General features: G+C 49.0%; 1 pseudogene across 1 annotated transcript in view; it reads left to right on the top strand.

Moving 5' to 3' along the window:
* The first annotated feature begins 11,500 nt into the window (after positions 1 to 11,500).
* The window catches only part of LOC308154427 (structural maintenance of chromosomes protein 1B-like), a 42,983-nt pseudogene continuing 31,279 nt past the window's right edge, over positions 11,501 to 23,204 (top strand). Inside the window, exons 1-5 of the transcript in view lie at positions 11,501 to 11,561; positions 18,314 to 18,426; positions 19,045 to 19,248; positions 20,352 to 20,590; positions 21,257 to 21,461. The product of the transcript in view is annotated as a structural maintenance of chromosomes protein 1B-like (transcript). The remainder of the gene's footprint in view (positions 11,562 to 18,313; positions 18,427 to 19,044; positions 19,249 to 20,351; positions 20,591 to 21,256; positions 21,462 to 23,204) is intronic.

The raw sequence follows: 23,204 nt of genomic DNA, 5'->3' as shown, positions 1-23,204 counted from the left end.
ATACATTTAAATACTACTTTTTACTTTTTACACTATTACATAGGGCCGCCAAAGGACAGGACAGCCAACTTGAAAAGTATCCTATAAGGATGAAGTGGAAAGAGAGGTAACCTATCTCTCCAACCAACTACTGGCGGTAGGATGCGTTCTACACCCCACAAGACCCTTTTTTTTTCACTGTGTATTACTAGCCTTCAAGAGGCCACAACCTCTTATGAAACAATCAGAATAACGAACAAACCTATATGTCATAGGATGTCAGTGTGCACAGTGTATACATGCACTGAACTGAGCTTCGGCTTATCTAACTGTGGAAAGCCTGAAACACTGACCTACAAACAGCTCGAATGTTTGACTTAGTGTCTTGGATAATGTCTTGTCCTGACATAGTATAAATCAATCTGTCAACTGGTTTGATAAGGCGACCAAACTTGGACTTGACCTGTGTGACTGTACTAGGATGTTCACACTGTGTAACAGAAGCTAGAGTGTCAGTACGCTGTGTGTCACTAGCATCATCTGTCTGATTCGTGTTACCAGAAACATCAGTACAATCATCAGCGCTAACCACAAATCTAGAATCAGAGTTAATGGACTGATCTACCATTTGCTCCTCAGCCATCTGCTCGGGGACCCTCTGAGGGGCAAACAAGACTGAAGACACTACAGTGTTAGTAGCCTCTGTCCGTGAGTGGTCAGTAGGGGTGCAACGGTTCAGTTGGCCCACGGTTCGGTACGGTTCGGTATTTTGGGTCACGGTTTTCGGTACGGTTCGGTTCAGAAACAAACGTTCCAGACCAACTCGACCTCTGACCAAAGGCCGCGTTCGAGGCATTCACGTGGACGCTCCGGCGCTCTCAGAGCTAATTTACGAACGCGGCCAAATTGATCTTCTCGCCATAAAGCTTAAGCGTACAGTGGGCTTCCTGTATAGATTTAAATCTTGCTTTTCCTTGGCTTCCAGAAAACGTCTTGTCTCCGCCCTTTTCCTTTCACAATTGGATTATGGTGATACAGTATATAGGTTTGCTTCTCTGTCCACTTTATCCAAGCTAGACCCCCTGTATCATTCGGTTCTAAGATACATCACCAATAGTGCCTTCAGGACCCATCACTGTACACTGTATAGTCTGGTTGGATGGCCATCTCTTTCTGTCAGAAGGCTCCAACACTGGTACACTCGTGTTTAAAATCATCTCTGGCTTCTTACCGAATTATCTGGGCCTGAAGTTCATCCCTATACCGAGTGGCTCGGGTCTCAGGTCTCGTAGATGGCTACAATACAAGGTGCCACTTATCATGAACAATGTTGGAAGGGCAAGCTTGTCTTATTATGGCCCTTGGTCTTGGAATGACCTACAGACTACTTTTAAATTAGAGGCCCTTATTTCCATAAGTATCTTAAAGCGTAGATTAAAGGATGTGGTCACCGCTCGCTGTACCTGCTTTGGTTAGACTTCTCAATGTTTTAATCACCTTGTAAATACCCCTACCATTGTTTGTCTATTGTATTGTTGCCACTGTCTTATGTCCTGTCTTGTTATCTGAACTGTTTTTTTAAGCTACTATTTTGACCCTGTCTTGGCCAGGTCTCTCTTGTAAAAGAGGTTTTAATCTCAATGTGACTTCCTGGTAAAATAAAGGTAAAAAAAAAAAAAAAAAAAAAAAAAAAACGAAAACGAAAACGAAAACCGAAAACCGTCACGGTTCACTAGTGAATTGAGCCGTGGAACGCAAACCGTACCGTCCGTAAAAAAACCGGGAACCGTTGCACCCCTAGTGGTCAGGGAATGGTAACTGGGTGATCCACTCCAGGGTTCTTCCCTTGGGATCCTTGGGCTCTGGAACAGTCAAGGGAACATCCCTCTCCCGAACAGCTCTTCCCCCATACTCCATGTCTTCAACCTCCCCTCCCTCACTCCCAGGACAGGAATCCACTCTCTCCGACTCGAACGCGGTTCCTCTACTCACTTCCCCAGGCAAGGAATCCTGTTCCACTTCCGACACGGACATGTCACTTGGCTCATTTGATGTATGAACAGCAGACAGGGATGAAACTGGGTCAGAGATCACACTCGTATCATACACCGGCAGAAAGTTCACCAACATCAATAGATTACGGTGGACTACCTTCTCTCGTCCAGTGACAGTGTCTTGTATCCTATATGTGTGAGTCTCAGAGTTCCTATCCACCACAGTGTATACAGTAGACTCCCAACGGTCAGCCACCTTTCTCTTTCCTCTCTCTCTCTTGTTCGCCAACAGCACACGGTCTCCGACGTCAATGGTGGGCCCTTTCACTCGTCCGTTGTAGAGCTCTGTGTGACGGTGCTGTTCTTTTATGACATGTTCCTGGGCTATGACCATAGCTTCTCTCAGATCCTTCGTGAGAGACATCACATACTTGTCGTTGCTGACCACAGCTGGATCATTCAGGACTGTCCGGAAGAGTATATCGACAGGGAGACGAGGAGTACGCCCAAACATCAGATAGAAAGGTGCATAGCCAGTTGACTCATGCGCTGTGCTATTGTACATGAACGTCAGAGTTTGCAAACGCCTCGGCCAGTTGATTTTTGCCTCTGGTTCAAGCGCTCGGATCATGTTACCGAGAGTTCTATTGAAACGTTCCACACTACCGTTACCCATCGGGTGATACGGGGTTGTGTGCGACTTTCTGACACCGGAGACTCTGAGCAGCTCACTCACTAGATGACTCTCGAAGCTAGCTCCCTGGTCGCTGTGGATACGTTCTGGGAACCCAAAGACGCAGAAGAACTTGTCCCATAGAACTCTCGCCACCTGTTTGGCTGACTGATCTTTGCAGGGGAATGCCTGGGCCATTCTTGTAAAATGGTCAGTAACAACTAACACATCAACTGACTTGTTCCTTGAGTCCTCCGCTGACCAGAAATCAATGCAAACCAGCTGAAGTGGCCTGGTTGATGTGATACTCTGCAAAGGCGCCCTCGCAGCAGGTTCAACAGTCTTACTGACAATACACCGCTGGCAGTTACGGACGTAGTCTCTTACGTCTCTGTCGAGGTTGAGCCAGAAGAACCTCTGTCTGGCCAAGCCAAGACTCCTGAACTGACCTTGATGGCCGGCATGGTCATGAACACCTCTCAGAACTTCAACTTTCTTAGACTCAGGAACCACATACTGGCGGCGTTTTGACTTCACGACTTGATCCCTCAAGACTCTGTAGAGCAGGGGTCGGCAATAGGCGGCCCGCGGGCCATTGCTGGCCCATCACTAATAATATTTGGCCCAGCAGAATATTTGGAGAATCCACTTTTTTTTTTTTTTTTTTTTTTTTTACAATATCCGACCGACAGTCCCACATATAGCGCCTATAATGTCCGAATAGAGAATCTACCTCCACCTGAATAATGCTTATTGTACTTTTATCCATGTTGAGAGTGAATGACACAGGGACAGACAATCAGGCAGCGGGGTGCACCGAAGCGCACTGACGTTGAACCCCTCATAGTGAATCATAAGTAGGTGGACAACGTGTAGTGCTGAAATAGCCGTGTGTGGTTTGAAAAAAATAACACCAGCTCAGTAAATAATTCAAACGTAATGTTTACGTATATGTGACTGCAACACACATATGAACAGTAACAAAGCAAATTCAGTTTAATATTCTGAAAAACATTGACAACAAAATCGGTGAAAAAAAGAAAAGAAAGAAAAGTAATCCGCTTATGCGAGGGGTGGTGGTGCATAGGCCTATGCTCCTGAAACGACAGAGCAAACACGCTATTAGGGATAATAATTACAATGAGCCATTCATTAAAAATATACAAAATACAATTAGGTTATTAAATACAATAACGACAGGCTTGGTACTCACTTAATGTGAAAAGTGGCATCTCCCATCGGTCAGTATTTGCTTGATATCTGGTTATATGGACGTCACTTTAATCCGCAGGCAGTTCTCAAGTTTTTTTTTGCATCAATCGATTCCGCTCGTGCGTCTTTATCACATTCATTGAGGAAAGGGACGACTCGCATGTATAGAAAGGGAACATTGTGAGCACGGCTTTGCGTTGATGAAACCAGGTAGGATGAACATTATAGTTCGCTGTCCATTCCTCTTTAAATGCCCTGTTTTCACCGTCAACTTTCCTCTTTAGACCTTTGGAGAGTGACATGATGTTTCTCTTGCTAGTTAGCAGGTTAAATGTTTAGCTAACTTCACCCGACACGCAAACAACCAATCCAATAATAATGTGACCTTGTCTGGGAGGAGGGGGGAATCATTCAGAATGAAAGTATGTTAAATAATTATTAGAATAAGCTAGGCTGCGCTACATCGTCAGTCCACACATTTATTATTCAAAACTATGGAAAAGGGTGAAACTACGTTTCAACGTTGTTGAGAATCACAACACAAACTTGCTAGTCAAGCCAAAATACTGCAACGTAATGGATTGGACTGCTACCTAGTTAACTACAACACTACTTTACATTGTTACCTAGTTAACTACAACACTACTTTACATTGTTACCTAGTTAACTACAACACTACTTTACATTGTTACCTAGTTAACTACAACACTACTTTACATTGTTACCTAGTTAACTACAACACTACTTTACATTGTTACCTAGTTAACTAGAACACTACTTTACATTGTTACCTAGTTAACTAGAACACTACTTTACATTGTTACCTAGTTAACTACAACACTACTTTACATTGTTACCTAGTTAACTACAACACTACTTTACATTGTTACCTAGTTAACTACAACACTACTTTACATTGTTACCTAGTTAACTACAACACTACTTTACATTGTTACCTAGTTAACTACAACACTACTTTACATTGTTACCTAGTTAACTACAACACTACTTTACATTGTTAGCAGGCTCACAAAACAAGCTGTGTTAGTTGACTAGCGATGTGTACATTTTTCGAAAGAAAAGTCAAAGCATTAGAATGTGTCACATTTTTTAACAATCAATTACTTATGAATGAATTAATGGAATGAATGAATGGTCTTTATTGTCATTGCTACAGTACAGGTACCAAACAACGAAATTTAGGAGGGGTGGCTCCCCTGGTGTTAGAAAAAAAAAAAAAAAAAAAAAAAAATCGGGCCCGCCATCTAGTGGCTCAAAAAAATTTGGCCCGAGGCCAAACCTAATTGCTGACCCCTGCTGTAGAGTATCCCATTGCTCACAACAAGTTTCTCCCAGTGCTTCAGGTACCTCATGACTGTGACTGATTCCTTATCTCTCTCTCTCCTGGAGGGTCTCCGATGTCTCTCCACATAGTACAAGACTCGAGAGAGAGTTCTGTCTCTGAGCTGTTCATCCCGGAGTTCCTTCTCACTGTAAGCAGGAAGTGAGTCCTGACCACCTGGGACTAACTGAGGCAAATGGTGCAAGACTGCTACAGCACGCGTTCTTGCTCCGACCTCCCACAGATCGTCATATGACTGTAGAACAACAGACACTTCATCCATCTCCATAGACTGAGCGTGGACATGCAGAGGTGATGGGACACTTTGAGCGTAACTCTCTGCCTGGCGTGGAGTGTCACCACTATCATTGGACGACCGGAAGGCGTCCTGTACAGAAGCACTCGACACATCCTGGACTTCGGAGAGGAGATTCTTGTAGGGCTCTTCAAGTAATCTGTGACTGACTCTCTGCTTGACGAAAGGCACACGACTCAAGGCATCAGCGACAACATTCTGTGGGCCTGGCACGTACTTGATGTCGAAGTTATAGCTCGCTAACTTAGCCACCCATCGTTGCTCGCAGCAGTCCAGCTTGGGCTTCGTCATGATATGAGTCAATGGATTATTGTCCGTCCAAACAGTGAAATCATGCCCCTTCAACCAATGGCTGAACTTGTCACAGACACTCCACTTCAAGGCTAGGAATTCCAACCGATGGGCTGGGTAGTTTCTCTGAGACTGAGAGAGGGACTTGCTGGCGAATGCGATTGGCCTCGCTCGGTCTTCACCCTCTTGGATCTGCGACAGGACAGCACCGATGCCATCAAGGGACGCGTCCGTTGACAGCATGAAGGGACGGCTGAAATCAGGGTGAGCCAGGACAGCCGTCTCAACCAGCGCCGTTTTCAGCTTCTGGAAAGCCTGCTCCGTTTCGGGGGTCCAGTCAGTAACCTTCAACTTCCTGCTTTGTGACCTTTGTTTGGACTGTTTCACCTTCCCTTTTCTCTTCTGGCCCGTCAACAGAGAGAAGAGAGGCTTTGCAATAGCGGAGAAGCTAGGCACAAAGTGCTGGTAATAATTGATCATCCCCAAGAAAGATCTGATTCGTTTCTGTGAGGGGGTTACACCGTCCGCTTCCATCAGGTCAGCACTTGTCATCTTTGCGATGCTCTCAACTTTGCTGGGATCAGTCAACACACCGTTGTCATTAATTATGTGGCCGAGGAATTTGACGGATTTCCGGAGAAAAAAACACTTCTTGGGGGCCAATTTCAGGTTATGACCACGCAGTCTACTGAACACCATCTCCAAGCGTTCCAGAGCTGTCCTCTCATCAGGGGCGTACACCAATAAATCATCCAGATAAACCAGTAAGCTCAGATAGTTCTGGTCTCCGAAAATGCTAGTCATCATACGCATGAAGCTCCCAGGACTATTACAGAGGCCCTGCGGGAGGCGATTATACTCATACAAGCCCATAGGTGTTGTAAAGGCAGAGTACTTTCTGTCATCCTCGTGTAGTGGCATGTTATAAAACCCTGAGGTTAGATCCATAGTACTAAACAAGGAGTTACCTCCAAGTGCAGCTAAGCAGTCGGCCTGGTGAGGGAGAGGGTGAGCATCCTTCAGGGTCCTCTTGTTCAGCCAGCGAAAGTCTGTACAGATACGGAGATCTCCGTTCTTTTTCCATACAAGAACCAACGGAGATGCATATTCACTGGTTGACTTCCTGATTATATCTTTCTCCTCCATCTCACTCAGTACTTGGCGCAACTTCTGATACTGACTGGGGGGCACTCGTCTGAATGGGAGCCGGAATGGCCTGTGATCTGAGAGGTGAATGCGATGTATGAAGCCCTTTGCCTCTCCACAATCCAGGTGATGGCGTGAGAAGATGTCCTTGTAGCGCACAACCAGGTCAGCCATCTTGCTTCTACACTGTTCAGACACGTCACAGGAGTGTATGTCGAGCCCACTCAATCCCATGTACTTCAGTTCCTCATCAACAGTGCGGGCCGCATTTTCACTGGACGGGGTTACTTGACAGCAACTGAGTAGTGGGACCTCAGCAGGTCCGGTCTCATCCATGTCCTCGAGCGCAATGCAGGAGAAGACGTCGGCCAATTTAGCATTGCGTCTTACCAAGACGGGCCTGTCGGACGAGTTGATCAGCTTCAATGGAACCCATCCGTCTCCCCACAAAGGAGTAACAACTCTGGCCACCAGAACCCCTCTTGGAGCTGAGCGACACGATGTGGGCTCTGTCATCACAGCGCTACCAGGAGACACAATAGTGGACTTGGGTAGCTTGCCCCACATCAGGTACTCCCGACCAGGCTCAAGACACACGGCTGAGTTGCACCTGACTGTGCCTATCTTGTCAGGTATGACGTCACCTCGCCAACGGTTCAGACCAGCGAGCATCGAGAGAAACTGTTCAGATTCTGGATCGCCAGCAGGACAGGGCGTAGACACAGCCTTCCAGTAGCCATCACATTGCTTATACTGCCGGAGGATATATTTAATAACATTGGTGCCTAGTATCAACTCATCATGCTGGCCTTCAACTACCAGAGTGGGAACCATAATCCTACAGCCATACACCTCCATTTCCACGTTGAAAGCTGACTCAGGCTTGACACGGCGACCACCACAGCCAACAAGCACCACATTTGAACTGAACTGGTTATGTTCTGTAGCAACTCCAACCTCTGCCAGCTTTCCCTCTGCCGTCTTACTCATTGTACAAGCCATAGACCCACTGTCTAGCATAGCATTCAGAGTCACTGTATTACCAACTGTCACAGGTGTGTAGAAAAGGCTGTCACTACCACTAATTGTATGCGTATTCTGATAAACAATATCTTCAGAGTTATCACTTGAGCTTTTGAGAGCTATATACACTGTCTCAGCACTAGATTCGTCCTCACAATGGGAGTTTACTTGGCGACCTATACTTTCTCCCTCTGAATACAGGCCACCTAGTTTCCCTGAGGCTGAGGTGCTCGGGACGACCTGGTGGAACACTCAACTTTTGTGTGACCTGGGGCTAAACAGACAAAGCACAGCCTCTCTGACATGCAGTGTGAGATGGTAGTGTGTCTACTGTCATCACAGACTCGGCAGGCCTTCTCACGGGCGCCACCCTGGTATCTTCCGCCACGAGGAGCACTGTCACGCTGCTGCACTTTCCCCATCATCTGCTCCAGCCTCTGCATAATGCGAGCAAGAATCCTGTCTTCAGATTGCTGAGTGTTCTGGGCCACAGCAGTCGCGGAGGAGTGGCACGGAAGCTGGCCTAAAGCATGGTCCTGGGAAGGAATGAGGGTAGAAGGCGGACACTGTGTGTGGTACACTGGACTATGGGCAGGAGCAGGGGGGTACTGGGTGGAACACTGCTCAGACACAGACTGAATCGAAGGCTCTGGATGAGACTGCACAGTGTGGAGGGCGGTGGCATGGCTCTTCAATGGCACAGAACTACCGGTCCTGCCAGAGGCTCTCAGCTCTCTCTGATAATTATCAATCTTCAACTGTATGTCTCGTGAGCTCCACTCCTCAATAGCCTTGCATTCCAGAATACGGGATAGTCCAGAGTCCGGGCAATGCCTGACAAACATCCGTGCTACCTCTTCACCCACGTTCTCCATCCTCCTACCTTGTCTGCGAAGGCCCTCACCAGCTACATCAGCTGCTTTGTTGATCCTCAACCAGTAGTCTACAGGGTTCTCATTGGGTCTGGGTAGAGTGGCATAGAAATCTGACAACGGGAGGCATGATGACACATCACTGAAGTACTTGAGAAGGATATCATAGATGAGATCAGGGTTCTGCTTCACATCAAGTGTCTGATCGCTACGCAAACCAACCCTCACGACATCCTTTGCCTTACCCATCAGCCTTGCCAGTGTCTCCTCAGCCTGTTCATGCATTGGACATTTCTGCTTTCTCAGATAAGCTTTAGACATGTCAATCCAGTCCTGGACTGAACACTTATCAGAACTATCACCTCGGAACATTGGTGGTTCCCTGTCTGATTTTACATTCACAGTAACGCGCGGAACCTCCTGTCTAACAACATTAGGATCAGTTACAGGATCTGGAGGCGATGTGCAGTTGAGGTGTGCACTGCTCATACTACTTGAGTGAACTACACCAGCTGAAATTAACTTGGTTACAATGATGAAGAGCTTCAGTGTCATTAACACTGGGTGTGGATGTGGGAGGAGCCTCCCCTGTAAACTGTCCGACAGCAGCACAACCTGGGTCCTGACCTGACCCTGTGCCTCTACCACTGTCAGTAAACAACTGGGAACACCCCACCTCCCTACTATTCAACCCACCGATGACAGCACTGTCTGCTCTGCTCTGACATGCCCCCCATGCACCCCTCCCCATAGGCAACACTGGACTGGCAAAAATCTCATCATTAAAACCTGGCCTCTGAGCCATAGTGGTACAGACTTGCGTTGTGTAATATTACTGAATGAAAAAAAATAAAATAAAAAATAATGTTTAAAAAAAAATATAAAGTTACAGCAGGACATAAAAACCAAACAATCAAAGCACTTTTTAAACTGATGTAATCACAGACCTCAGACTGAATGACCATTTACTATAATACTCTGACCACACTTGATCTATCACACTAAGACCTGGCATCCACGCAGCATCCACGGAGATCGGCGTTCAGCTGATCTTGAGATCGACGTGTCACGGCACCAGTGTAACGATGGTCAAACAGGCAACCTTCTTTCATTCAATTCTTTTATTTGACCTGCAGAGAAGACACATAAAACACAATTCTTCTCTGTTCTGCAACTCTTGTAAATCCATTAAGATGGCGGCCATGTTCTCGTTCCACCGTCTATGTACATTTCACATCAAGACAATTTGTTTACAGAAAGAACACAAATTTCCCTCAAACATTTACAAATAACAATTACAAACAACATGTGGAGCAACATACCTGCAGAGAAGACACATAAAACACAATTCTTCTCTGTTCTGCAACTCTTGTAAATCTGCGCGTTCAAAATAACATACAATAAATGTTCTGTTTCACATCATCACAATACATGTAAAAACAAACAGCACAGTACTACACCAACATTTTCACCCTACATTACAAGATTCTCCATACAAACAACAAAACACGAGGAGCATTTTACATAGCGCACATACCCATTAAGATGGCGGCCATGTTCTGGTTCCACCGTAAGTACGGCAACAAGAGAAGGACAAAAGAACGCGCAGACCTGCAGTACACCCAAACTCCAAAGGGGGGCTCCAACAACAACCAGGGCTGCTCAAGCACGGCGAAACTCATCTACATTCACCACAACTAAACATACATTCCCAACTCTGTTACACCAGGTTCATAAATAAACACTTTAGGGCTCAATCTGTCAATAACAAGCTAGTACTCAACAATAAGCAATCCGGTCTTCTCTGGTCATAACTGTCATCATATTTCATATTTACATGCTAACAGCAATGTAATTTGAAGGGCTTGACTTTGTAGCCTACATTATGTGTGAACACATTACTTTTTCCTTGTGATGAGTTCACTTGTCTGAAGGACAAGTAGGCTATACAGTACATGAAAAAGTCCTGCTAAACTTTAACATTATACCTTCAATTGAGGATATTCCTCCACGTTTTCCCTGACATCTGAGCACACACTGACCTGCGTGCTACTGACAGTGACAGGGTTCACTGATGGTGGTCTGTAAATGACCAAGGAGAAGTGTTAGGTTCAAAACGAGAATGAAAGACCCAAATATGTACTTTTCATGAAAGACCCAAATATGTACTTTTCACAATGCACATGGAGTTCATATTTTAACTTTAGAAATGAGGATATTCCTCCACGTTTTCCCTGACATCTGAGCACACACTGACCTGCGTGCTACTGACAGTGACAGGGTTAACCAAAATCGCGAATGAAAGACCCAAATATGTACTTTTCACAATGCACATGGAGTTCATATTTTAACTTTAGAAACGTTGATAAATGAAACCTACGCGGGCGCAGCATTGCGGCAGTCTTGCGTCGACATCTTGCAGCTAGGCATCTTGCAGCGAGGCATTGCATCTATCAGCGAGGGCAGCGCAGCGTCGAAAGAGGCGCGCAGCCTGGTGCGTGGAGCCCGCAGGCGCCTGCGCAGGCGCGCAGCCTGGGGGGAGGAGCCCGCAGGCCGCTGGGCGTGGCGGAGCCCGCTGGGGGCGTGGCGGAGCGCCCAACTTAGTTGGGAATCAAATACAGGCGGCCCGTCTCCGACACCGCCAGCGTCACGATGCGCTACGGCTACTGCCACGACGACGGGGAGGAGCGAGCCTTCACCAGGAGCATCATAGGTGAGTGTGTGTGTGTGTGTGTGTGTGTGTGTGTGTGTGTGTGTCCTTGAAATCCTTGAAAGTTTGTGTATTTGAGAAAAAGAAATCAAGGTCTTCAAAGTTTTTGAAAATAGACATGTGTAGTGCCGGAGGAAAAAGGAAAGACGTAGGCAACGTAATGATAACTGTTTAATCAAAATAACAACTTGTACACTCCGTACAGGACCAGGAAATCGATCCCCAAAACTCTTGTATCTAAACAGGAAGTTGCAACGTTAATAATCCTCCCCTCTGCCCCTAGTGCCAGAACTGGTTCCCTCCCACTACACAACCAACAGTAAGAGGAGAACATGAACCCATAATGTAGTCACTACACCAGCCCCCCCAGTGTTCACCTCAATATTGGAAATCCTCACGGCGAGGAGGGCGTATGGCCCGGCCCCTACGATCGTAGGTAAAGTCAGGAGGTGCGGGAGGAGGTGTGACCTCGCCCATCACGTCCTCCTGCAGGGAAGGACGGGGGGCAGTGACGACCGGGGGCCCGTGAGCTGCGGGGGGTTGTCGGGGTCGGAGGGGGGAATGGCCAGGGCGCTGCAGGGGAGGTAGGACTGGAGGCCGGCCTCTGCGCGGTGGCAGGGCCAAGTCCAGGGGCAGTTCAAGGTCCAAGTGGGCCGGTTTGAGGCGATCAACGGACACACACTCAGGCCTACCCCCCATGTCAACCATGAAGTTCTTGGCTCCGGCCTCGATGACACGGAAAGGCCCGTCATAAGGAGGACGTAGTGGAGTCCTGTGGCCATCATGACGAATGAAAACGAACCTCGCCGAGTGCAGCTCCGGGGGCACCCTCGAAGTAGGGACACCATGCTGCGTAGTCGGGACCGGGACGAAGGTCCTGGCGCTGTCCAGCAGGGAGGCGCGCTGAGCGGCGGCGGACCAGGGCTCCGTTGACTTGGGAATGAAGTCACCGGGGACCCGCAGCGGCTGTCCAAACACCAGCTCAGCGGACGACGACTGGAGGTCTTCCTTAGGCGCTGTCCTGAGCCCCAGCATGACCCACGGCAGCTTGTCAAGCCAGTTGCTGTCCGTGAGGCTGGCTCGAAGGGCGGCCTTCATGGATCGATGGAAACGCTCACAGAGCCCGTTCGCCTGCGGGTGATAGGCGGTTGTGCGGTGGAGCTTGACCCCCAGATTCTCCGCCACCGCTGCCCACAGCTCTGAAGTAAACTGTGAGCCACGGTCAGAGGAGAGATCAGCAGGGGTGCCGTAGCGGGAGACCCACACCGCGATGAACGCCCGGGCCAGGTCGGGGGCTGTCGTTGAGGAGAGCGGAACTGCCTCCGGCCAGCGAGTCGTCCTGTCCACCATGGTAAAGAGATAGGTGTATCCGTGCGAGGGGGGCAGCGGCCCTACCAGGTCCACGTTTACATGATCGAACCTCCGCTCAGGCACAGAGAACTGCTCCAGGGGGGCCTTGACGTGTCGATGCACCTTGGCGCGCTGGCAGGCGATGCACGTGTCTACCCAGGCCCTCACATCCCTCTTGAGCCCATGCCAGACGAATTTCCCTGACACCAGCCGCGAGGACGGTTTCCTACCAGGGTGAGACAAGCCGTGTATCGCCTCGAAGGCGGGGCGCCTCCAGTTGGCGGGGACCACCGGTCGTGGCTGACCCATGGAGACGTCGCACAGGAGCGTGGCCCCTGCGTCACCGAAAACCACCTCTTCTAGGCGCAGTCCTGTGTCCGACAACTTGAGAGCCTGGACGGCGGGGTCGGCGGCCTGGTCTGCAGCCATGCGCGCGTAGTCCAAACCCAGTTGGACCGCACCAACCACCGCCCTGGAGAGACAATCCGCGACCTGGTTGGACTTCCCAGCAACGTGCTGGATGTCTGTGGTGAACTCGGATATGTAGGCGAGCTGGCGCTGTTGGCGGTCGGACCACGGCTCCGCCACCTTGGACATGGCGTGCGTGAGTGGCTTGTGGTCCACGTAGGCCGTAAACTCGCGGCCCTCCAGTAAAAAACGGAAGTGTCTGACAGCAAGCCACAGCCCGAGGAGCTCCCTGTCGAATGTGCTGTACCTTTGCTCTCTGGGAGACAGCTGGCGGCTGAAGAATGCAAGAGGCTGCCAGGCGTCCCCAACCCACTGTTCGTACACCGCTCCCACAGCAAAGTCAGAGGCGTCCGTGGTGAGAGCAGTGGGTGCCGAGGTCGAGGGGTGGGCCAACATGGCAGCGCGGGCCAGGGCCGCCTTGGTGTCCTGAAAGGCTTTGACACGCTCCGCCGTCCAGTCCACCGGCTGCTTCAGAGTCTTGCCCTTCTGGGCATCGTACAGAGGCCGCAGGATGTGAGCGATGTGGTGGAGGAAGCGATAGTAGAAGGTTACCATCCCGATGAACCCCTTGAGCTCGCTGATTGTGCTGGGGCGCGGGAAAGCAGCGACAGCTTCCACCTTCGAGGGGAGGGGGGTCACCCCCTCTGCGGAGACCCGGTGCCCGAGAAAGTCGATGGTGTTCCGTCCGAACTCACACTTCGCCGGATTGACAATCAGCCCATGTTGGCTGAGCCGTGTGAAAAGGGCCCGGAGGTGGGACAGGTGCTCCTCCTCCGTGGTGCTTGCGACGAGGATGTCATCCAAGTAGACGAAGAGGAATGGTAGGTCCCGGAGCACCGAGTGCATGAGGCGTTGGAAGGTCTGCGCCGCGTTCTTCAGGCCGAACGGCATCCGCAGAAACTCGAAGAGTCCAAATGGCGTGATTACGGCCGTCTTAGGGACATCCTCGGGGTGCACCGGCACCTGATGGTACCCCCGTACCAGGTCCACTTTGGAGAAGAAGCGTTTGCCTGCCAGGTTCGCTGAAAAGTCCTGGACATGTGGGACCGGGTAGCGGTCAGGCTTGGACGCGTCGTTGAGGCGGCGGTAGTCCCCACATGGGCGCCACCCGCCGTCTGACTTAGGGACGATGTGCAGGGGAGACGCCCAGGGGCTGCTCGAGCGCCGAACGATGCCCACCTGCTCCATATGCGCAAACTCCGCCCTGGCGATGGCCAGCTTCTCCGGGTTGAGGCGCCTGGCCCTGGCGTGGAGGGGAGGCCCCTCGGTCTCGATGTGGTGCTCCACTCCGTGTTTCACCGTGGGCGCGGAGAAGGTGGGCTTGGTAAGGTCGGGGAATTCGGCGAGCAGCCGAAGGTACTGGTCACTTTCGGCGAGCGTATTGGACCACCCGCTGTAGACCGCCTCCCCCTGCGTACAGGCGAAGGAAGCGAAAGTCTGTGAGTTGACCAGGCGCCTGTTCCCCACGTCCACCAACAGGTTGTGGGCGCACAGAAAATCCGCACCAAGGAGGGGAAATGTGACAGCCGCTATGACAAAATCCCACGAAAAGCATTGTCCTCCGAAGCACACGTCCACCGCCCTAGTGCCATAAGAGCGGATAGGTGTGCCGTCCGCGCCTGCCAACTGCGGACCACGCTCCTCCTTCGCCACATCCGATCTCTCTGCCGGAATGATGCTCCACTGGGCACCTGTGTCACAAAGAAAACTGCGACCAGAGGCGGTGTCTTGTATGAAGAGCAGCCTGTTGGTGACGCCAGCGCTCAGGGCCACTACTGAGTGCCGGCCCCGCCGTTTCCCGACGGTCCGAAGGTGCAGGGTGAGCGGCACCGTTTGGCCTTGGCGCCAAAAGTGGCGTGGTAGAAACAATGGCCCGCAGCGTTACCCTGCTGGCCAGAAGGTCTGGCGTCATCCTTCGCTCTCCTGCGACGGTCGGGTGGCGGGGCGGCCGCGGGAGCGAGCAGGTCGGGGGACCGTTGAGGCATGGCCAAGACGAACCGGTCCGCCTCCCTGGCCAGGGCGCGGGGCTCCATGATGGCGGTGTTGGCCAGCGCCATCCTAACTTGAGCTGGCAATGTGCGCATGAACAGCTCTGTGAAGAGGATCATGGGGTCTTCTGTACCGAGCAGGTTTAGCATCCTCTCCATGCGCGCAGAAGGCCTCTCGTCACCCAAGTCCGACATGGCAAATAGGCGACGCACCCTCTCCGCAGTGGACAGTTCAAATGTCTCTAGAAGCAGGGCCTTGAGGCGCTCATATTTGTTCGTCGTCGGGGGAGCAGACAAAAAACCTACCACTCGAGCTGCGGTGGAGCTGCCCAACATTGCCACAGCATGGTTGTACCGGTCGTCGTCGTCATCGATGTCACTTTTGTTAAAATGTGCCTCTACAATAGCAAACCATGCAGCAGGCGTTGAGTCCCAGAATTCTGGTAGCTTGAGAGTGGGAGTGTGCGCACCACGCGTTACCCTGACAGGGGATGGTGATGGCTGCCGCTGGTTTGAACGTCTTCCTCTCCCGGACATTTTGCAGGATTGCAATGTTCGCTCGCTGGTTTTTGTACACAATCACGTTAACAAAAATCCACGTCGGGGGTCACCAGTGTAGTGCCGGAGGAAAAAGGAAAGACGTAGGCAACGTAATGATAACTGTTTAATCAAAATAACAACTTGTACACTCCGTACAGGACCAGGAAATCGATCCCCAAAACTCTTGTATCTAAACAGGAAGTTGCAACGTTAATAATCCTCCCCTCTGCCCCTAGTGCCAGAACTGGTTCCCTCCCACTACACAACCAACAGTAAGAGGAGAACATGAACCCATAATGTAGTCACTACACCTGGGTCATTGAAAGTGCTTGAATTCCCCCCCCCCCCTCTCTCTCTCTCTCTCTCTCTCTCTCTCTCTCTCTCTCTCTCTCTCTCTCTCCCCCCCCAAAAGTACGTAATTATAGTAGATATGGCTTAACTTAACACAGTAACTTTACACATATTTCACAATATATTATTGTTTAGCTGTGCTGTAGTAGAGAAGGCAAGAGACCATCTAGTGTTCACACATTCAAGCCTCTCTTTTTAATTGTTGTCTGTGAGCGGATAGTTCCTATTATATCAATTCTCATTTAGATCTGTCTCGAACTATGCCGTGTTGGGTCCTTGAATTTGAGGGAATTAAGTCTTAAAAGTCCTTGAAAGGTGCTTGAATGTGATGTTTCAGGAGGTGTGGGAACCCTGTAATAATTCGTTGGTATAGTAAAATGGTGGTATGCGTTATGGTATCATGTCTATATACTACGTTTAACCCTATACCCTATACGTATACGTGATACATTTTTTGGACGAGTTTTTCGGACCTCAAAATGGGTGAACACTGAACAGTTGAACGCAGTACAGCGAAAACATCCACCGGATGGCAGAATAGGTCTATCTAATTGCGTACAACATGGTTTCCAGGATAAAGAGCGCTTTAGTGCAAGTGAAAATGGTAAACAAGCCCAGAACGTTTTCTATCCCCATTCTTTGCTATTTTAGCAACGATTAAGGTAAGAATATCACATTTCTTACTAATATCCAGCATCTTGCTGAACCAGTCAAAGACCCTGGAAATCATCGTGGACTTCAGGAGGAAAAAATCTTTTCCCTCTTGTTTTTAGTATTTTTTTCCTAGCACCAGGGGAGCCCCCCCTCCCAAATGTCGTTGTATGGTACCTGTACTATATTAATGACAATAAAGACCATTCATTCATTCATCTACTTGTATTTACTAGTTCGGTAGTTACTAAACTACTAAACTAGTTACTACTTGACATTTATGACTGTCATACTTGTTTGAAGCAACTCATAATTACTTTATTACATTTCATGATGTATTTTGTAGTAAAAAATCATGTCAGAAAGTGTATCAAATGTGGTACTGCAGCTATTTAGGCCCTGGTTCCTATGTAAACCCATTCATGAAAATCCAGATTTTTATTTTTTATTTTTTATGTTTCTAAAATGTTCAATATAGTTCAAATTGAAAGAATTCAAAAAAAGTTGCAATTTTCCTGCAATGATTTCATGGTTCAGGCGTTAGTAGTACTAATCACATTCAGCTCTACAGTGTCATCTTTTACTCCGGTTACAAACAACGCATGCATCACTTTGCTTCTCTTCCTCGCTTTTGGTGAGAACGCTGCCCGAGGCTGTCCATAGGAAAACAACAGCCTGTTGATCTGGATAAGAACGGGACAACGGGCAATTCTACATTTTTCTGACCAATCAACTACCACGTCTGTTGCTTCGATTGCGCATGTTACTTAGTTTACATGAAGGGCTGTGAGAACGCAAATCAGAGAAATAATTTATGCAACAATGTTGCAATCTCATCCACTTGCTCTGGGTCTCGATTCTGACTTTCATGTGGGAAGATGACCGTACTCCCTTCTCTGTCATACCAGCTGCCAAAGCATCCTTCCTTTTGTGTCATAGCTATGATAGTTACGCTCTGGGACAAGTGTCTGAATATCAACATTAACGTCTAGGTTATGACACCTGTCAGTCGGGATCCGATGTAATGATCCGCCTTTTTCGAAAAAAGGGGATACATTTCCGCATTGTTGAAAATCAACGACACATCGCTAGTCAACTAACACAGCTTGTTTTGTGAGCCTGCTAACAATGTAAAGTAGTGTTGTAGTTAACTAAGTAACAATGTAGAGTCGTGTTCTAGTTAACTAGGTAGCAGTGGGGATTACTAACCAAATCCATTGCATTGTTGCAGTATTTTGGCTTGACTAGCGAGTTTGTGTTGTGATTCTCAACAACGTTGAAACATAGTTCCGTGTTTCAAAAGAAAAGTCTGAGCGTTTTGATTGGTTGCCCATATGCGGACCAAAGCTTTAGAACGTGTCACATACGGTGTGATCGGCTACATGACATTTTTTTCCTGTTTCCCAGGGAGCTCGTCTGAGTACCGTATCAACGACAGACACGTCTCCCTGGCCAAGTACACAGAGGAGCTGGAGAAGATCGGCATCGTGACCAAGGCCAGCAACTGCCTGGTGTTCCAGGTGAGAGACATAGTGACCAGGTGTTCCAGGTGAGAGACATAGTGACCAGGTGTTCCAGGTGAGAGACATAGTGACCAGGTGTTCCAGGTGAGAGACATAGTGACCAGGTGTTCCAGGTGAGAGGCATAGTGACCAGGTGTTCCAGATGAGAGACATAGTGACCAGGTGTTCCAGGTGAGAGACATAGTGACCAGGTGTTCCAGGTGAGAGGCATAGTGACCAGGTGTTCCAGGTGAGAGGCATAGTGACCAAAGCTAGGATCAGGTGTTCCAGGTGAGAGGCATAGTGACAGAGGTGGAGTTGGTCTGGAACGCAGTTGCTTCTTGTTCAAACGTTTGTTCATAGCGAGCGGAGTTGAGAACATGGCAACAATTTGAGGAAGCCCCTGATTGCTACACATCTGCGTTGTGGGGTCATTCATTCTGGTATTTGGCATTGAATAATATTGAATGAAAACAATGAACAGAAGTGAGCAAACTTATGGGAATTTCGCAACCCTAATTGTAAATCGCTTTGGATTAAAAGAGTCTGCTAAATGGCAAATTCAAAAATTCTAATTAATAAAGAAAAAATAAATACTGATAAGGTTAACGGTGCCTCTTTCTCCTGGGAACACAGGGGACGGTGGAGTCCATCACCATGAAGAACCCCAAGGAGCGGACCAAGATGTTCGAGAGGATCAGCCAATCGGTGGACCTGGCGGAGGAGTACAACAGGATGAAGCAGGCGCTGCAGGAAGCCAAGGAGGAGACGCAGTTCCAGTTCAAGAAGAAGAAGACCATCATCAACGAGAGGAAGCAGGTGTCTCAGGAGAAGGTGGAGGTGAGAGAGGAGAGGAGGCAGGTGTCTCAGGAGAAGGTGAGAGGAGAGGAGGCAGGTGTCTCAGGAGAAGGTGAGAGAGGAGAGGAGGCAGGTGTCTCAGGAGAAGGTGGAGGTGAGAGAGGAGGCAGGTGTCTCAGGAGAAGGTGAGAGGAGAGGAGGCAGGTGTCTCAGGAGAAGGTGAGAGGTGAGAGAGGAGGCAGGTGTCTCAGGAGAAGGTGAGAGGTGAGAGAGGAGGCAGGTGTCTCAGGAGAAGGTGAGAGGTGAGAGAGGAGGCAGGTGTCTCAGGAGAAGGTGGAGGTGAGAGAGGAGGCAGGTGTCTCAGGAGAAGGTGGAGGTGAGAGAGGAGGCAGGTGTCTCAGGAGAAGGTGGAGGTGAGAGAGGAGGCAGGTGTCTCAGGAGAAGGTGAGAGGAGAGAGAGGACAGTATGCTACACCATGAGCATCAACTATCTGCTATATCAGCTTTTAGGACTGTTGTCGGCATTGGTAACTTTGGCTAATGTTTCCAATTGAGCGATGAATTGAGTAGAGATAATCCATACTCATGAAGCATATTTACAACTTTTATTAAAAAGAAAAAAAAGGGGGGAAATACTGACTTAGGCCACATGGCTCCACCCTAGTAATAAACCATTATCCCACTCCTGCTTAGATGAAAATGCTGATTTCTATCCTATCGCACTTTTATGCAAGTCGTAAACTTGAATTGTAAACTTATGCACTTTTTATGTGTCTCTTGAACTGTTCTTAAACTTGAACTGTTGAACTTGCACTTGTGAGCCGTGGCCTGGGTGCTGAGCTCCAGTGGTGAGTGTGTTGTTGTGTGATCGTGTGTGTGTGTTTGTGTGTGTGTGTGTGTGTGTGTGAGTGTGTTGTTGTGTGATCGTGTGTGTGTGTTTGTGTGTGTGTGTGTGTGTGTGTGTGTGAGTGTGTTGTTGTGTGATCGTGCATTGTATTTGTGGCCACGAACTGTGGAAACTGAATTGCCCTTTGGGGATAAATAAAGTATTCTGTATCTGTAACCCTAACCCTAACATCGTGACTGACTGACCCTCCTCCCCTCCTCTCTCCCCTCCTCTCTCCCCACCTCCCTCCCCCCCCCAGGCCCAGAAGTACCAGGCGCTGGTGGACGAGCAGAGCCAGAGCCGGGTGCAGATGAGCCTGTTCCAGTTGTACCACAGCGAGCAGGCGAGCCGGGCGCTAGGGGAGGCCCTGGGGCAGCGGGGGGGGGCCGCGGCCGGGGGGAGGGCAGACCTGGAGGCCTGGGAGGGGGCGGTGAAGGCCCAGAAGAAAGACCACGGACGCCTCGCCAGGGAGCTGCAGACCATCGAGAAGGAGCTCCGGTGTGTGTGTGTGTGCGTGTGCGTGCGATTGTGTATGAGAGAGAGAGAGATAGTTAGTATGTTAGTTAGTTAGTCAGTCAGTCAGTTAGTTAGTTAGTACATTAGTTAGTTCTGTCCGTTAATTTGCGTTTATTTGAATGGAAAAGAATGTTAAGGTCCTAATGTTAAAAATCGACATCGACCCCTCGGAAATGATTATTCGAATAATCGATTATTCTGTCCCATCCCTAGTAACTAGCTTGTTTGTTTGTTTGTTTGTTAGCTAGTCAGTCAGTCAGTCAGTCAGTCGGCTAGTTAGTTAGTTAGTTAATTAGCTAGCTAGTTACTTAGTCAGTCAGTTTGTTAGTTTGTTAGTTAGTCAGTCAGTCAGTTAGTCAGTTAGTTAGCTAGCTAGCCCAGACTCCTCTTCTAACGCCCAGCGATCCTGCATGATTGTCCCTCCCCAGCGCCCAGGAGAAGAGCCTGTCCCTGCAGTAGCTAGTTAGCTAGTTAGCTAGTTAGTTAGTTAGTTAGTTAGTTAGTTAGCTAGTTAGTTATGTATGGTCCCCCCCCCCCCCAGGGCCCAGGAGCAGAGCCTGTCCCTGCAGTAGTTAGCTAGTTAGTTAGTTAGTTAGCTAGTTAGTTAGTTAGTTAGCTAGTTAGTTATGTATGGTCGTCGTCCCCCAGGGCCCAGGACCAGAGCCAGTCCCTGCAGCGGGCCCAGTACATCAAGGCCCGGGTGAACACGGCCCACCACCTGAGGAAGGCTGGGGAGGCGCAGGAGGGGCGGCAGAGGAACGCCAGGCAGCAAGGCAGCCAGCAGCTCCACCTGGAGGAGCTCCGCCAGGAGAGGGAGGAGCTGGAGACGGCCTGGAGGAGCTGCGAGAGGGAGGCCCGGGAGGAGGGGGCGGGGGGGGCAGGCCTGCAGCTGGAGGAGGAGCAGGTGAGGGGGTGGGGCAGGTGTGTGTGTGTGTGTGTGTGTGTATGAGAGGCAGGCCCGGGCGGGGGAGGCAGGTCTGCAGCTGGAGGAGGAGCAGGTGAGGGGGGGGGGCAGGTGTGTGTGTGAGGAGGCCGCCCAGCACATCTTCAATGGTTGTCATGCATATAAAGGGCTCTACATATGTAGGCATGATCGAATCGTGGATCTGATTTCAGAGGGTGTCGTTTCCATATTCAGGCCTGCCGCAACGCTGTACAAACACTCCACTGTAAAGCCTAGCATGTTCAGTCTGTAAAGCCTATTATGTTCAGTCTGTGTAGTGACGATTCAGAAGTGTTCTCTAATATTTCATCAAACACCCCCGATGCTGTAATCACAGAGAGGTGCTCATTCTAGAAGTTGGCTGCACCTTTGACCATAGCCTAGAGGAAGACTTTTCAACCAAGATCTTGAAATACCAACAATATATGTTTTCATAATGTCACAACTGATAGTACTGATAGTATTCATGATAGCACTGATAGTATTCATGTCCTTTAGATAGTGTACATTTATGTGGACCTGGGTTTCCGTTAACCGGCAATTGCCGGTCTTTGTCCGGTAAAATTTGGTGAAGTCCGACAAATTGAAAAGTCGTCGGACATATTGTCCGGTGAAAATAATTCCCTTTGAATACAATTCGCTAAAGCTGGCTGGGTGCGTTCGTAAACACGCTCTGGAAATCCGATCAGCACTCGCGGAACGCCTCTCGTCCAATCGAACGACTCGGTCGCTCTGTGACATCGAAGCCAGCGTGCGCTCCGGCGCTCTCAGAGCGTGTTTACGAACGCACCCCTAGAAGTTTCCAGCCAGCTAGCTGAAGCTGCTACACACACCAGAGCCATGGCGACCGAACGGCAAGTTAAACAACATACTATAAAAGTGACATTGTTTTACTCATTACTCATACGTTTGTTGTCATTCGGCGGTGCTAATAGTCGCTTTCTTTTTTAATTTATTTAATTTATTTTATTTTAGCAGTTTCCCCGAAAGTTAAGTGTTTGTTTTTATATCACTATTTGCACTTCTGGTTAGATGCTAAACTGCATTTTGTTGTCTGGTACTTGTACTCTGCAATGACAATAAAGTTGAATCTCACCTAATCTAATCTAATCTAATCTAAAATAATCTAAAATAATCCCATCACTATTACTCCCTATTTTCATCAGTGTTTCAATCCTTGAATCTGTGATGGAAATCAAGCAAAGCCACTTCAAGTCTCCCCACCACTGACAGCGCTGGGTGTGCCTTTCCTTACACTCTCGGTTATTCCCTGTGGATTTAAAAAAACGGTGTTTTGGTTTCTATAATGTGGTCTATTCTCAGTGTTGACGAGCAACTCAGGGGGCTTTGAGATGGCTAACAGCTAATTAAAGGAGTAATTCCACTCAAAAGGGTAGAAGTAAGCTGACTGTCTGTCTGTCTGTCTGTCTGTCTGTCTGTCTATCTGTCTGTCTGTCTGCCTGTCTGTCTGTCTGTCTGTCTGTCTGTCTCTCTGTCAGTGTGCTGGACTACCTATGACTTCCATGGTACCTGGGAACGCGTTGTCGGAGAGAAACGCCCTCTGTACAAAGGACCTACTGACCAAAATCCCTGTTCCCCGTAGCCTACATGCTTGCACTGTTACTGTTCAATAAAATGTTATACATCTAGACA

Source organism: Nansenia antarctica (genome assembly GCF_963989245.1).
Source record: "Nansenia antarctica genome assembly, chromosome: 3".
NCBI lineage: Eukaryota > Metazoa > Chordata > Actinopteri > Argentiniformes > Microstomatidae > Nansenia > Nansenia antarctica.
This window is presented reverse-complemented; position numbering and strand designations above follow the sequence as displayed.